The sequence below is a fragment of the Schistocerca nitens genome, chromosome 6 (genome assembly GCF_023898315.1).
Source record: "Schistocerca nitens isolate TAMUIC-IGC-003100 chromosome 6, iqSchNite1.1, whole genome shotgun sequence".
NCBI classification, from domain to species: Eukaryota; Metazoa; Arthropoda; class Insecta; order Orthoptera; family Acrididae; genus Schistocerca; species Schistocerca nitens.
In genome coordinates, this window is record NC_064619.1 from 125,529,846 (window position 1) to 125,541,479 (window position 11,634).

An 11,634-nucleotide genomic window follows, 5' to 3' on the forward strand; every position below is an offset into this window, starting at 1 on the left:
GGAAGGAAGTCGGCCGTGCCCTTTGAAAGGAACCATCCCGGCATTTGCCTGGAGTGATCTAGGAAAATCACGGAAAACCTAAATCAGGATGGCCGGACGCGGGATTGAACCGTCATCCTCCCGAATGAGAGTCCAGTGTGCTAACCACTGCGCCACCTCGCTCGGTCATCAGCATAGAAAACGATACTTCACAATTGATGGAAAAATATGCACCCAGGAGGGTGACCTCGCCCAACAGTTGGAGAATGAGCCGAAGTGCAGATCCTTGTTGACGAAGGGTGCGATAGGTCTCAGTGCATGATGGACACGATGCACCATGTAAGGCGCCCTTCGCCGACTGGCTTGCTCTTCGGGAAAATTTTGAAAAATTGAGGTCAAACCCTACAGGGGACCATCACGTAAAGGCTGAAATGTTTGAGACTCCTTTTAGTCACCTCTTATGACAGGCAGTAATACCTCCGACCTAATCTAACCCCCGGACCTGCAGGGGCCTTGCTGGCAGATTAAAACAGTGTGCTGTACCGAGATCAAAACTCAGAATCTGCACATTTCGCGCAGGTGCGCTATTGAGCCCTGGAGACTCCAGTTCATTTTATCTCTGTCTGCCCAGTGCCTTCTTTCACTGGTGCCCTGACAGGCAATGCAAATTTAACTTGCAGTTTTCGTAAATGATCACTCGCTCAGAGAATTTGAAACAAGCCAGCACGACGTTGTGATGTGAGATCGGACAGGAGGAGTGCAGCAAGATGTCATCACACTTGGGTTTTCACGTGCAGCGGTTCCTTCAACCATTAATTATGTTTTTACCAAGATCCGACTTGTCACTCCTTGGATAGAGGCAATCACACTGCCATATCGACAGTGTCGTCATACGGAGTTCTGTGGATTTGCACTTTCCTGTTTATCTATGCTGTGCAGACCTGGAAACTTGCAGTTTTGCCCTCATTGTTTCCATGTATGCCAGAACCATTTCTGGAAAATTTTGCAGTCAGTACTCTGATATCTGTGTGTCTCTGCTGTTGATGACGTATGAATTATGGGAACATTTTAATTTATAGTGATTAACCTTGGCCGCAACTGTGTTGCACCTTTGCATTATTTCATTGGTGGACTATGTATTATGTTATCTGACTGAAACATAACACCAACCAACTACTACTAAATCAACTCAAAGCTTTGAGATTCTACTCTTTTACTACTATTATGTAGTGACAGGTGTAATCCACAGCATTACAAAAGTGCTCAATCTTCATGTATATTGTGCTGCAGTACCCTGTATGCAAATTATGCTCACATGTATGGCACTGTTTTAAATATTTGCATTACAAATAAAATTCAGAGCACTGGCAGTCTGTTTCAGACTTATGTGTTGTACATACAATGGACATGTATATGCCACTTCAAGTACATGAATCTTTACATAAAATCAAAAAGTAAATACAATGCAACCCATTAAAATTACAACACCCTGAAGACAGCATACAATAAATATTGAAATTTGCATGAAGTTTATTACAGGCCTAGATATGCAAATAATTACTACACTCCTGGAAATGGAAAAAAGAACACATTGACACCGGTGTGTCAGACCCACCATACTTGCTCCGGACACTGCGAGAGGGCTGTACAAGCAATGATCACACGCACGGCACAGCGGACACACCAGGAACCGCGGTGTTGGCCGTCGAATGGCGCTAGCTGCGCAGCATTTGTACACCGCCGCCGTCAGTGTCAGCCAGTTTGCTGTGGCATACGGAGCTCCATCGCAGTCTTTAACACTGGTAGCATGCCGCGACAGCGTGGACGTGAACCGTATGTGCAGTTGACGGACTTTGAGCGAGGGCGTATAGTGGGCATGCGGGAGGCCGGGTGGACGTACCGCCGAATTGCTCAACACGTGGGGCGTGAGGTCTCCACAGTACATCGATGTTGTCGCCAGTGGTCGGCGGAAGGTGCACGTGCCCGTCGACCTGGGACCGGACCGCAGCGACGCACGGATGCAAGCCAAGACCGTAGGATCCTACGCAGTGCCGTAGGGGACCGCACCGCCACTTCCCAGCAAATTAGGGACACTGTTGCTCCTGGGGTATCGGCGAGGACCATTCACAACCGTCTCCATGAAGCTGGGCTACGGTCCCGCACACCGTTAGGCCGTCTTCCGCTCACGCCCCAACATCGTGCAGCCCGCCTCCAGTGGTGTCGCGACAGGCGTGAATGGAGGGATGAATGGAGACGTGTCGTCTTCAGCGATGAGAGTCGCTTCTGCCTTGGTGCCAATGATGGTCGTATGCGTGTTTGGCGCCGTGCAGGTGAGCGCCACAATCAGGACTGCATACGACCGAGGCACACAGGGCCAACACCCGACATCATGGTGTGGGGAGCGATCTCCTACACTGGCCGTACACCACTGGTGATCGTCGAGGGGACACTGAATAGTGCACGGTACATCCAAACCGTCATCGAACCCATCGTTCTACCATTCCTAGACCGGCAAGGGAACTTGCTGTTCCAACAGGACAATGCACGTCCGCATGTATCCCGTGCCACCCAACGTGCTCTAGAAGGTGTAAGTCAACTACCCTGGCCAGCAAGATCTCCGGATCTGTCCCCCATTGAGCATGTTTGGGACTGGATGAAGCGTCGTCTCACGCGGTCTGCACGTCCAGCACGAACGCTGGTCCAACTGAGGCGCCAGGTGGAAATGGCATGGCAAGCCGTTCCACAGGACTACATCCAGCATCTCTACGATCGTCTCCATGGGAGAATAGCAGCCTGCATTGCTGCAAAAGGTGGATATACACTGTACTAGTGGCGACATTGTGCATGCTCTGTTGCCTGTGTCTATGTGCCTGTGGTTCTGTCAGTGTGATCATGTGATGTATCTGACCCCAGGAATGTGTCAATAAAGTTTCCCCTTCCTGGGACAATGAATTCACGGTGTTCTTATTTCAATTTCCAGGAGTGTATTTCAGGACAACTGCACAAAATTGGCAGTCCAAGACATTTTTTTGGGATTATGACAGAGTGATTTAGAGGATCAATAAAACTGTGCCCAAGGGTAAACAAGGAAGGAACATAAGTGTGCAGAACTGTGAAACGTGAGTATTGTAATCATGTAAGATAGAAGTGTTCTCAGACTGCTTAAAATACGTAGAAACCACGAATATTGCAACATTATGGTAATTTGTGTGCCTCATTGATACATATGGCTTTACCATAGGCACAACCGCATGGAGGAGTATATTTGGGCAGCCAGAGTAATGTACGATTCCTAAAGCGGAGCTACAACCTTTTCAATTGCTGCAGCGACAACAGCCTGGATGACTGACTGAAATGGCCTTGCAACGTTATCCAAAACAATCTTACTATGTTGGTACTGTGAAGGGCTGAAAACAAGGGGAAATTACAGCTGCTATTTTTCCATATGGCATGCAGCTCTATTGTAATACGATGGTAGCCCATTCTGAGATGATCCTATGACCCTGGCACAACTGCAGATGCTGCAACCCCCCCCCCCCCCCCCTTCAATTACAATTTCCTTTCTGCCATTTTTTACTCTCACACACACAGGCATGACTAGCAGGCATAGTGAAACAGTTCAGGGATATTTTATACACAACCTATATGGATTAAATATTTAGCATAGTACTTGGCAAAGAAACTTTGAATGTTTTAGTATGTGTCAGAGCTTCAGCTGAGCCAAAAAACACCTTATACATAAGTAAGGCCGGCTTCCAGCAGTGGTCTTACAACACCAGATGCTTCAGCAGTGCAGGCAATGATCAGCAGGAGAGTGAACTTTAGCTCTTTATAGGGATGACAACTAACAATTCCCGCAATATCAAACAGTGGAAACTTTAGGTTGGGATATCAACATTGTAGGAAAATGCAGATATGGCCCATTTTAAGTTGCAGACAGGCACAATTTTTGGAGATTATATTCAGGTTTTGTTCCACAGATCTCATTTTTTGGGTCTATGGAATGAAAACGGAATCTAATCTGGTCCGAGCTGCTGCAGTTGGTGATCACGTGCGCCTGAAGTGTCCTTGCTTTTATGAACAAATGATGTGTGTTTCTTTTTCTGAAGAAGACTGTGACTGAAGGCCTGTGTGTCTTAATTGTGCCTGACTACAATTCCCACACTATCATTAATCAGCCACAGAAGGCTGATCCTTTAATTATTTTTCATACACACAGCAAATCGAACCAACCTAAAATTGGGAGCAGAAAAAGTAATGGCTGGTGGTGCAAGTAAATTACATAGTCTCTCCTCCTATCTTGCTAGCTTTCGCCACCATGACATCTTGCTGCAGTTCTCAATCATCATAAATTGATGAAAACTGGAACCCTTCAGTCAAACAGCATATTTGCTTCAGCACCCACTCATCGACCTTTGAGACCCCACATATCATAGGGAAATAACTGCAAGAACTCTAATGTTGAAGATAAGCCAATTGTGTACGGGGCGGCAGGTGTCAACCAAGTACTTTTTACGACATAAACCACATTAACGATAGGTGTCTGTTCGCTAGCAGTAATTTCTTTACGTTGCTACTTGGACAAAATGATACTGTAGAAATGACACTGAAAATGTCTTTTTTCTTGACAGTTAGTGCCCCCTTTCCACCAGCTGTCTTGGCAGGTGCATATCTCACTACAACCATAATTAATATCTTGGATGACGGCAAACTCTTACGTAAGATAGACCCACACTCAGATCACTGGCAGGGATTACTCAGGATGATGTCGTCATCAGGAGGAATAAAAGTGACGTTCTCCGGGTTAGAGGATGAAATATTAAATCCCTTAATCTGAGAGGTTGGTTCAAGAATTTAAAAATGAGAGGGTTAGCTTGAATTTTGATGTAGTGCAAATTAGTGAAGTGAGGTGGAAGGTGGTCAGTTGTGTGCAGTTGTAAATAAAAAATCAAATAGGAGTGATATAGGAGTAGATCTAATAATGAATAAGAAAATAGGAATGTGGGCAAGTTACTAGAACAACATACTGAACACATTATCATAGCCAAGGCAGACAAGAAGTCATCACCAACCACAATAATAATAGTTTATGTGCCTACTAGATCCACAGATGATCAAGATATTGAAAGAATGGGGCAAGAAGTTGAAAATTCAATTGTGATGGTGTACTCTCATTTGATAAAATTAAGAGAAGGAAAAGTAGTAGATCAATGACTGGAGGAAGGAATGATAGGGGAAGACACCCAGTAAAATTCTGAACAGCGCATAACTTAATACTTGCCAACACTTGGTTTAAGAATCACGGAAGGCAGTTTTATATGTATAAAAGACCTAGAGACACTGAAAGGTTTCAGACTGATTATTTTAAAGTAAGACAGATTTCAAAACCAGCTTTTCAACTGCTTACGAGCTTTAATTAATTTATTGCTTATGAGCTTCACATTAAAAACTTGAAAAATTACAGAAAGGTAGAAAATTACGGACATGGACCCGGATAAATTGAAAGGCTCAATGGTTGTGAAGGGTTTGAAAAGGGGCATTCCAGTCGGAGCTGCCGGTAGTAGCGGTCATGTGTGCACAAAGTTTGCTTGCTTGTGTGAATGTGTGTGTATTTTCTTTGCCACAGAAAGCTTTGGCCAAAAGCAATAATCTATAACAGTCTTTTCATTGTGCCTGTCTCCGACTCAACATGTCGTCTTCAAGGTGAGTAGCTATTTATCGTTTTCCTAATATTGTTGATGTTCCAATCTGGAATTTCTATGTCTTGAAAGGGAGAATTAAGAGAGGAATGAAATAGTGAAGGAAGGACAAGAGCAACTAGGCAAAATAGCAAGAAGAAGTAGAAATCACTGCATAAAACACAATATATTGAATTCATTAAAATGAGCATAAACAGTTTCAACTGCAAGAAACCTTTATTTTTGTAGTTAACAGTTTCAGTCAGTTTTTGACCACCTTCAGACATCATACCATGATGATAAGCAGTGGCGCAAACAAAGCAGGCTTCACAAATCCACAAAGGTCAACTGCTCACACGTGGGACCCTCTCATCCTGAGGATGGAGTGTTCTGCCTATCTTTCTAACATTCCCCAAAAAAATAAAACTATTACTGAAAGCTAGGATAATGTTGTAAACTTTCTTAGAATTACTAATTTTGTAACTCCTGCAGTCTTCAGATTTATTTTATTTACTGATCCAGGAATCGTCTCTCAATGACAAAAGTATTTGTCAGCACAATAAAATGAAAAAAAAAAAAAGATAGCTCAGAATATACATTCAAATATAATGTGTAAATATGCTTTTACAAGAATAGGACAGGTGGTCAGCAGTGGTCTTGCTGAAGGAAACACACCACCAGCATCTGCCTGAAAGGATTTAGGAAAACCACACACAGCCTGCACCAGAATGTAGACAGAGTAAACTTCCATCCTCCCCAATGTGAGGTCAGTGTCTTACATTGTGCTGTCTTTAGGATGGTCTATGGTACAATGTTCTCTTGATCATACACAATTTAGATTAGATTAGCTTCAGTTTTCATCCCAAAGACCCAAAAATGTAATGATTCTTGAGAGTGTGGAACATGTCCTAAAGAAGGCCTACAAAATAAAAAATACATAACATCTGAATATAAACTCACTTCCCTGATCATTTGTCAGGAGACCTTCAAAAATATGTGAATACATTAGCTATAGTAAACTGGAACTATTAATATGTACAGAATTAATACACTGTCATAATGAAACACAGTTATGCACTTTTAATAAATTTATCATACACAAAATACAATCTTGACTGTCATGACCAAGGTGCATCAAAACTGAAATATAACAGTCATCTTTCCTCAATGTGGTATTCTGGTCTTACCATCCCTGTTACGGTACTCATCCATAGAGTAGGAGGAGTTGATAGATGTCTTTCAAACTCTGTTTAAACAGTCCTTTATCTGAAACCAAGTTTTTAATGGTTGCAGTGGCTAGAATACCCTGTTCCTTGAACAGGTTTCTCCATGATGTTCCTGAATTTACACCACAATGCAGACTTATTACATGCTTTTTGCATTCTAAAAACATTTGCTCGGTTTGATGAGTTACCCCAGAATATGATTCCATATGTTACAATAGATTGAAAGTAAGCAAAGTATGGAAGCTTTTTTATATCTCCCATATCTAATATCATTTACATTGCAAATACAGACTTGTTTAAGTGCTTCAGCAATTCTGTGGTATGCTCTTCCCAACTGAATTTACTATCAAGTTGTAAGCCCAGAAATTTAACATGCTGTCAACCTCTTGATCTGCTTGTCTTCATATGTTATACACATTGCACCAGATAAAATACAAGGTAGTTATCGTAGGAGCCCCATGAAAAACAAGTCGTCATAGAACAATGAAACTTTGTGGAAACTTTTGTAAGGAATGTGAAAAAGAAATAACGAATAAACCATTGAAAGAAATGCCTTTTAATTTCCACACAGAAGTGTAATGTTTGTTAAGTGCATATTATGTTTACACTTCATGTTACAAGCAGTGTCAATATGATGGCAATCTGCACCCATGACAGCCTGGAACCACACTACAGATTGCTCTACTGCAGCCCAAAATATCTCAGGTAGGATTTTGGCTGTCTTAATACAGCTTGCGCGCTGCTTGCAGATCGTACACTGCATCCAGCATTCTCAGTCATGGCAACAGACCATCAACAATTTGTGGCATGATTGGCTGTTGGCCTCTCTCTGGGTCAGTTAGCTTTTGAACTTCTAAATCATTTTCTTCATGCCCAGTGCAGAAAGAAGACCTCGTCGTATTCCTTTACGCGTCAATACTTGTTTAAGTGGAGCAGCAGTACTGCTGTTGTTTTGATTAAACAGCTTTATGAGTAAATTTTTCCTTACCTTGTCCACACCCATGTAGACTGTCTACAACCTGAGATTTGTGTTTCAACCCTATGTCACCATACAAGTACCTTACGACCAGTCCTGGTACTAACACACTAACAACTCAAGTCCTGCAGCACACAGTGTGAACATCACATATATAAAGTTGGGTACCCATACAATACATAGCAAAAGTTTAATTAAAACCACCTTGTAATAAAATATAGTTTGTCACTATGAGCACAGAAACTGTGGCTAGTACATAACTAGTTACACTTCATGTATCCATTTCCACTTGAATGTATGATCTAACAACTGTTACATTCCATCCAAGAGTTTCCATTGTTTGAATGTGTGGTCTGGAAGACAAATACAGTTTTTATAGTTTGAACAAATTTTCAAATAATGTGGTGTGTTAAGATTTAATATCTACTGATTGGTTAAATACATCCTAGACTTTTCTTATATTTGCTGCAAATGCATGAGAGAATAACTTCACTGATCCACATTAGTCCTCTAACAAAATCCAATAAAATTGGCACCACAGCCAGGATCACGAACAGATAACTGCCACTGTTATTGTGGGTGTAGAATATTTTTACTCTCATTCATGCTGGACAACCATGAAGAATTATGAGTATGCATATACTTGATTGTTTTCTGCCATCCATGCAATTCACCAATGTGAATGTCAAATTTGGTCACCTCTTATTATAAGTATATTAGCTAGCTACCACACAAGAATTTGAATATTTCATAAAATTGGGTACACAATGCAGAACAAGTAAATGAAGTACTTATTCAGTGGGCATCAGCAATAAGAACACAGCGTAAATGTGGGAAGGAATGTTCTGATAGGATGTAAATAATTTAGGAGTAAAGAAGATCACTCACTCAATAGTAGAAGCACTGAGTCTCTCTCTCTCTCTCTCTCTCTCTCTCTCTCTCTCTCTCACACACACACACACACACACACACACACACACACACACCACAAAAGGAGAGTAAAAACTTGCTAGTTTAAGAGAGTTGTTTGAAAAGCTAGCAAATTTTCACTTTTTTTTATGTCCCCCAATGGCTCAATGCTCACTCTGTCAAGAGTTTACAGAATATAGTTTAAAGTACATAACTTTACATGGTGTAAAGTAAATAACTTTACACCTTGTACAGGCTAGACCTAGGAATTATTACAAGCACTTTCTTGTACCTTTACTCTTCATGGCATATGTAGCTAAAATTAAAAATCTTTTAATAAATACTAATTAACATAAAAAAGCACTACAAGACAAAAAATTCATTTCATTTAGCCTTCACCTCGTTGTCTAGGGTACAAAGTGAGATTCTGCAAACTGGTGAGACGGTCTCTAACCGGCTACCAACAAACAAAAAATTGGAAAACTTTGCAGAGTCAAAACAAAACTGAAGTTTTGCTTTATTAGCCACTCTTGATACAAATCACCTGTTTTTCAGGAATACAATAACCACTTTCATGATAATTCAGGTAATAATGGCATACTAAACAGGTCTTTATGCTTATGGCTTTGAAGAATATCAAGTTAGTAATAAAGGATGGACAGCCTCTCATATAACTAAGGAAGCAGTACCTATTTCAAAGTTTTCCTGTCCATTTAAGCATGTCTGAGTTTATGTAGTGTGCCTACCTACCCATTTAGTAATGATTTAGAATATAAAGTATACAGAAATAAACATTAGGCTGTTCTACCTGTCAATTTTTTACCACAACCTTTGTTTACCTTTCACATACACTAGCTTCACCATGTTCTACCTCTCAATTTGTTACCACAACCTTTGTTAACGTTTCACATACACTAGCTTCACCAACTTGGAACCAAACTGTCACCTTTCAACCTAACATAGACCTTGGGCTGTGGTACAGATCACACTGTCACTAAAACCAAGACTTCCAGGGCATTCCAATACCACATTTTAACCATTTAATAGCTGCAACTCCCTCTTAAATTTATACCTTAACTTGTTTGATACATGTTTGACAACTACTCCAAACCCACACAATGATTTCTAAATATTTAAACTAGTGAAAAACAAATCACAGTATCAAAAATTATGAGCACCTCACGATTAATGTAATAGACAATCAAGTAAATGGTCTGCCAGTTTCACTGAGAAAATGTACAACATCTGTAAACAAACATGTTTCACATAATCTACAGATCCCAATCATGACCCACTTAACATGCAACTAACTAGCTATCCCTAAGGTTGTACTCCATGGTGGGATATGTGCAGTATAATGTATGAATGAATTAACATATTACTACATCATCATGTGTAGCTGACATTGATACTAAACTGCCAGTAGACACTACTGAAAAACAAGCCATAAACAGAACATGAGCTACTACATGAACTGAATGAATATGGGAACATTGCATGGAAAAAACGATAAACGAGACTCCAAAATTACTAACTTAATGACAATTGATGACACAATAAGCTATGTTTATTGTAAAAAAGGACATTGCCACTTCCCTATGAGTTTACTGGTACTCGGTACTACATTCTTGATGCGTAGAGGTCTATTTCATTCCCTAAGCATAAACACAATTTCTAAATCAGTAAAGGAAAATCTGATTCGTACCGTAATTCATTTTTCAAATAAAGTAGTAATCATTACTGTAATGTTCAAGTACGATATCACGATGCACAATGTAAAACAACCTGTTACACATACTCGACGCTAAGTACAAGTAACTTGCAAACATATAATAATCTACTGAAATAATAGGTAACTTGCAAACATGTAATAATGTATTGAAATAATGTCTGCTAATACTGGTATATACAAAAATAATACAAAGACGAGTTTCTTTCGTAGAGACTACACCTTACGTTAAGCATGATAATGTTACGTAATCATTTGGTAAACTACAGCGTTTGTATAAAAACATAAGATTTGATTAAGTATACTGTTCGTTCCCTAAAGCCTTAGAGGGGACTGTCAGTGATCACAGCAATGTTAGGATTAGAAACAAAAATGCCATTTGTAAAGAAACATAAACGAATACCGGTACGATAGAACACAAACGTACAGCACTGGTTCTTGTTTACCTACTATAGGCAATGTCCTTCATTACATGTTACAACACTTACACGTGCAAACCAAGGTCATGTTGCCTACAATGTGAAACGTGTTTCCGAATAAGAGGTCAGGATACTTTGTTCTCTAACAAGTAAGGTTTATACTGAAACACAGGCAGTATCTATAAAATCGACTCTCGAAGTATGAATGTTACATTATGCTAATAAAGTACAGTACACTGAGAATGTTCGCAGTGGAGGTAATCAATCAACAAATGCAAACTGTCTTACCTGCAGTAGGCCAGGATTTAACTACGATGACATCAAACTCTTGTGTACTGACATCGTATTTCTTCTGCTGTACTGGAATAATCATAACTGCCCATTTGTTTCACTCTGAGCACACTGCACTATAACTGCTCTCTGTTCGACCACAAACACAACACTGCGGCTGCAACACACATCGCCTCAAGATGGAGACGAACTTAACGAAGTAGGGGAAGTACAGCAATGACGTACCGCTACGCTGAAACGCAGTTATTACGCAACGCACAATAAAAGCGTTCCACAATTTTTTATCCACTTTTCATAACACTATACACTGGCTTACTTATTTCAACTTTATTGATTTTGCTCAACATAAAAAGGTGAACACGGTAATAAGGTCGGTGTTATTGGCTCACAAGCAACGCAAACGATCTTAAGACAGTACCCCGTGATG

General features: G+C 40.5%; 1 protein-coding gene across 1 annotated transcript in view; it reads right to left on the bottom strand.

The window, feature by feature from the left end:
- Positions 1 to 11,373, bottom strand: part of LOC126263751 (NFX1-type zinc finger-containing protein 1-like) — a 272,319-nt gene extending 260,946 nt beyond the window's left edge. Inside the window, exon 1 of the mRNA XM_049960939.1 lies at positions 11,205 to 11,373. The gene's annotated coding sequence lies outside the window, so the exon portion shown is untranslated. The remainder of the gene's footprint in view (positions 1 to 11,204) is intronic.
- Positions 11,374 to 11,634: the final 261 nt, after the last annotated feature.